Below are 6000 nucleotides of genomic sequence, written 5' to 3'. Positions count from 1 at the left end.
AAGGAGATATGTTAAAGACAACATTTTCAACGATTGTAAGCAAAACCTTTACTTGTTTATCCTCTTAATGTATTTGGAAAGATTGTGGTTATCATGGTCATTTGTGATGCATTACATGATGAATATATTAAACAAAAGAAAGAAGGTTTGTTGAAACTTAAAGGAACAAAAGAAGACATCCTTACACAGACTCTTGAATCTAAAAGGGTCGGGTGAGGGCTATAGGAGGACATGTCAATCCCGGGTGTGACGCCTGAAAACTTCCCGCAAACAAATCTAAGGCACTCGCTGAGGTTTCCGCCCCAACGGAGCAGTCCCAAGACGTTTGTGTTTGCTGTCACCCTACGAATGGACCACGAAGTCCGAGAGGCAACCCTATCAGCGTATCACATGTTTCGGAGAAAACTTGGTACGTTTCTGAAGACACCGAGACGCAACAGAGCAACAGCAGCCCGTCCAAAGTCGTTCAGAAGCACAGTCGCAATCCTGCAGCCGCCAGAGCATTAACTCACGCATTTACAGCTCTAGCCGCAATCCAGCACCGTCTAAGGCAGTGAAGAGTCAGCAAAGAAGCGAAGGGGTATGTCTCTTCGGCCCCTCCTATAGCAAACACTATAAATAGATATCATTTTGCCCATTCCCAATTTGATTTTTGCTTACTTGTTGCTGAGACGTAGCACATAAATAAGCAGCCCCTTAGAACGAGAGTTTTCTAAGTATTTCGGGGCCTAGACAGCGTGCACGTCCCACTAAAGTCCAGGATGGAGTTACCAACGCCCAAGGCGGGCAACAAACAAACCTGGAGCCTTCCAAGAGACGGAAGGGTTCCAAGTCAAGAGATAACCGAGCTCAAACCCCCCCCCCCCCCCCTTACGGATGGGTTGAAGTTGCGGTTAAAGCTCGAGGCCCTAGAGGTTGGGTACGAGCATTTAGAGGACCGCCGGGAGGAAACCCTAGAAAAGGTCGACTTGTTGGGAGCACGGGTTCCGAAAGGTTCAAAACCCTTATCTTAGGCCTTCAGGACGCCGTGAAGGAACTTGAAGAGAATGTTTGGGAAACAGTCACCACTTGCTACGCCCAAGCGGAAGCCCTGAAGGAGGAATCACGAGCACGGTCCGCACAATTAGAGCGGCATGTGGGCAAACTATTCCGACAAGTCGAAGTTCTGCGGCGAGCGCCCGCAAGGAACTTCGCACCCCAAGAACGGGCTGAGGTCGCTCGAATCGATGCACAGAAGCTCCCACCTTTTAAAGGAAATCGAGACGCCATGAAAGTTGATAATTTCCTGTGGCAAATGGGACAATACTTCGAGTTACTGAACATACGGGACGAGGAGACTCGAATACGTACCGCATCGCTTTACCTCACCCATAACGCTGGGCTTTGGTGGAGGCGTAAATCGACAGATAGAACAAGGGGAACCATTGTCTTAGGTATGTGGGACAAGTTTGTCCGAGAATAGAACACAATTCTACCCCGCAAACGTGGTTCACGAGGCCCTGGGCAAGCTTCGAGTCTTGCGCCACACTCGTACCATCCGAGAGTACGTAGAGGAGTTCACGGTACTCCTCCTTCAAATTCCGGACTTAGGCGATGATCAAGCCCTCTTCTACTTCAAAGATGGACTCATGGGGTGGGGCAAAAGCCGAAGTCCACTAGCGAAATCCAGTGACACTCGACGAAGCCATCGCTTTTGTCGAGGCGTTACACGAAAAGTAACCCGAAAACCGAAACCCATTAAGGGGAGACGCGCGTTTTTAATAAAACGACGTCGTTTTTGCATCCGTATGCACCATGCATGGTGCATACGGATGCACAACATAATTTGCCATGGAAATACGTCGAATCGAGCTTTAGACAATTAGACTTGGACCTGGGCTTGAACCTGGGCCTGGGCCTGAGCCTATATGTAGGCTTTTTGTTAAGTTCAAGCTTGAGCATATAATTAATCTGGAGCAAATTATGCAGTGGACTCGTGTCCATAATGCATTGTGGACACGAGTCCAAAACGACGTCATTTTCAGGGAAAACGCGTCATTTCACTTAAAAAAAAATTTTGATTTTGTCTCGTCGTTAGCGCCGTTAACGGCGTTATTCGTTTGTGCCATTATGAATGTACAGTTATGGCATTATGAATGTACAGTTATAGAATTATGAATGTAAGTTATAAAATTATGAACACAGAGCTCTGACAATATGAACTTACAATTATGAACATATAGTGATAAAATTATGAACATAGAGCTCTAAAATTGTGAACATCGAGCTTTGAAAATTATGATTTTACAGTTATTGCATTATGGATGTACAGTTACGGAATTATGAATGTACAGTTATGCAATTATGAATGTACAGTTATGAAATTATGAACACAGAGCTCTGACATTATGAACTTACAATATGAACATATAGTGATAAAATTATGAACATAGAGCTCTAAAATTGTGAACATAGAGCTTCGAAAATTATGAAGTTACAATTATTGAATTATGAATGTACAGTTACGGAATTATGAATGTACAGTTATGGAATGAACATAGAGCTCTGACATTATGAACTTACAATTATGAACATATACTCTTATAACGAAGCGGTCTGAAATTAAAAAACAAAAAAAAAAAAAAAAAAAAAAAAAAAAAAAAAAAAAAAAAGATAACAGTGTCGTACTGTTACCCATGTCCAGCATGCATGCTGGACACGGGTCCATAGCATAACGATTGTTAATCTGGCCAGGTCTGAAATCTGTTTAATATATAGACCATTAAAAAGGCTTAAAAGTAAGTTTTGCGTTGAGCCTATTTAAAACTTATATATTAAGTCTTTTTAAAAACTTTAATAAGTATTTCTAAATAATTTAAGAAATATATATAGCTAATACAAAATTAATATATAACTACATAAGTATATCGCTACAATGCAAATATAATAGTACTAAAACATATATAAAATAAAATAGAACAAGTCACAACTTCAACATGCTTGTTAACTTGTTTAGGAATGAATTCAGTTGTATTATAGATTGCCATCCTATATAATCTCATAAATAGACAACAATCAACTCACATAATTAAGTCGCGACACTTCATTAAATATTTAACAGTAAGAACAATTAAACAACAAGAACACTTATAATACGATTAACAACAATGTTTATATTTGAGTAAGAAATTAGAATGGACTTTGGAGGTGGAGGGTTAGGGTTTGATAATTAATTAATTATATATATTTGGAATTATATTGTAAATATAAAAATATATTAGATATAAAATAGAATATATACTAACTTAATATTACAAATAAATTATATATATATATATATATATATATATATATATATATATATATATATATATATATATATATATATGTGTGTGTGTGTGTGTGTGTGTGTGTGTGTGTGTGTGTGTGTGTGTGTGTGTTTGTGTAAATAGCCTAGGCCTGTAGACCTGAAGACCGAGCTTGGTATAAATCAATCATTATTGCATGGACCATATTCCATACAATTGTGTGGACCATAAATAAAAAGTACATTTTTAATGTACTAAGGGTACATTACTTTATATAATGTACTTTCAGTACAAAAATAATGTACCTTCATGTATTTTTAATATATTAAAAATGTACCTGATATTTATGGTCTATACAATTGGTCCACACAATAATTTACCGATATAAATAGGTCTGGCATGTTTAGTTTAATAGGCTTCAAAATGAGTCCAAATTTGACCTTTTTACTAAACAAGTCAGGCATATAAAGGCCTTAAATAAGCCGGACCTTAGCCTCTTACGCAGGGTCTGGCCTATTCCCACCCCTAATTTATTGTTTTTTTACTTCTTTTAATATAGTTTTTTCGAGGCTTTTACACTTGTGCCCCTAAGTATGGTACAACTTGCGCTCTTGTACTTGGGGGGTACTATCGGTGATTAAGCGTCTCTTTCTTTTTTTTTTTTTTTTTTTTATTTTTTTGAAAAGAGTCTCTTGCTTTTTAAAACCTTTTGGGGGTCGTTTACTTCATTTTTCTGTTTTTCCATTTCCAGTTTTCCATTTCTCCAATTCTCCAGTTTTCCTTCTCCATTCCTCCAGTTTTTCATTTCTCCAATTTTCTAATTTTCATTCTCCATTCCTTCAGTTTTTCATTTCTCTCATTTTTTGATTTAGAATAATAATATTATTATTATGTAAAAAAAATCGTCGGTGGTTATTTAAAGTGTATGACTACGTAAAAAAAATTAATTAAGGTATGTGCGACGGTTATTTAAAAGCATGTTGTCTATTAAATGACGTAGTATAACAAAATATATAAGATGGTGGTTATTTTAAAAACATCCGTCTATTAATAACTTAGGGACGAAAAATGCAATTTTTCCTAATAATAATAATAATAATAATAATAATAATAATAATAATAATAATAATAATAATCAAAGTAGTAATAATAATAGTACTCAAAAAAAAAAAAATAATCAAAGAAATTAAAGAAGAAGAGAAAGAAAAAATGCAATTTTTCATAATAATAATAATAATAATAATAATAATAATAATAATAATAATAATAATAATAATAATAATAATAATAATAATAATAATAATAATAATAATAATAATAATAATAATAATAATAATAATCATCAAAAAAAATAATAATAATAATCAAAGAAATTAAAGAAGAAGAGAAAGAAAAGTAGTGACAAGTGTGTATTAATAATGAATTAAAGAAGAAGAGCCTCAGCCCTCACTCAGGCGCTACCCGTTGATAAAGGAAAACACACTCCAACAGGATTTGAAACCAAGACCCCAAGGTCAAGAGACAGTGTTCACCCGCTATTTCCATTCCTCCATTTGGAGATGTTTGTTTTAATTCTCTCCAAATTCTCCAAATTCCTTAAGGAATTTGGAGAATGGAAATAGAATATGGATTTGGAGGAGTACCATTTTCCATTTTTCCACTTCTCTAATTCTCTATTTTTTTGGAAAATCCTCCAATTTTCCATTTTAGTAAACAACCCCTTACTTTCGCTAGTACTATCAGTTGGAGTATCAAAGTTTAGCTTTTTTTATGGATTTCAATTGTTATGTGATGGATTTATGATTATTTGAGCTTTGAGTTATGTTTTAAAATAAAAAAAAAATAAATCTAAGTACAGTACACTTTCGCATTTTTGCAAGTATAATCTTTTAATACTAAATGGATAAAATATTAATACTAAATGTGAAAACCTAAATTTTTTTTAAAAAATGTAAATTTTAGTGTTAAGTTTGCATAGTAAAGTTCGTGATAATTATGAAAATGCGCATTTTTTAAAAAATCTGATCTAGCCCATTAAAATTTTCGAAATGCAAGATTAACATTGATTCTTATATATATATATATATATATATATATATATATATATAGGGAAGGGTTCAGGTGCGGTTGATGCTTCCCGTGTGGTTGGACGCACCTTAAGCATTAACATGGCGCACCTTAAGTACACAAATCACCACGCACCTTAAGTTCACAAACAAAACATCTTAAGAACACAAATCACTCACCTTAAGTACAAAAATCACGCACATTAAGCACAGAATAAAGCACATTGAGCACAAAACTCACACACTTAAGATTTTAAAATGTCTCACATTAAGCACAAACTCACGCACATTAAGTACAAAACTCACGCACATTAAGCACAAGTCATAATGCACATTAAGCATTAAACTGAGTTCTCTGGCTCCGCCCATGTCCCCTACCCCCCATGAGTAGGAATGGCAATAGGGCGGGGTGGGTGCGGGGGACATATCCCCCACCCCCGCACCCGCATTTCCAACCCACTCCCCGCACACCCGCACCCGCATCCGCGCGGGTAATGAAAATCCTACCCCATACCTGTCCCCGCGGGATTTTGCGGGTGCCGGTAATACCCAACCCGCAACTCTAATTATTTATGTTATCACATTGATTTAAAATCTAATAAAAATCTTATACTACAACTGTAATTATCACATTGATTTTTTTATAA

Source organism: Ipomoea nil, unplaced genomic scaffold, assembly GCF_001879475.1.
Source record: "Ipomoea nil cultivar Tokyo-kokei standard unplaced genomic scaffold, Asagao_1.1 scaffold2792, whole genome shotgun sequence".
In the NCBI taxonomy this organism is placed as follows: domain Eukaryota; kingdom Viridiplantae; phylum Streptophyta; class Magnoliopsida; order Solanales; family Convolvulaceae; genus Ipomoea; species Ipomoea nil.
The sequence above is the reverse complement of the archived record's forward strand: the minus strand, read 5'-3'. Positions refer to the sequence as shown.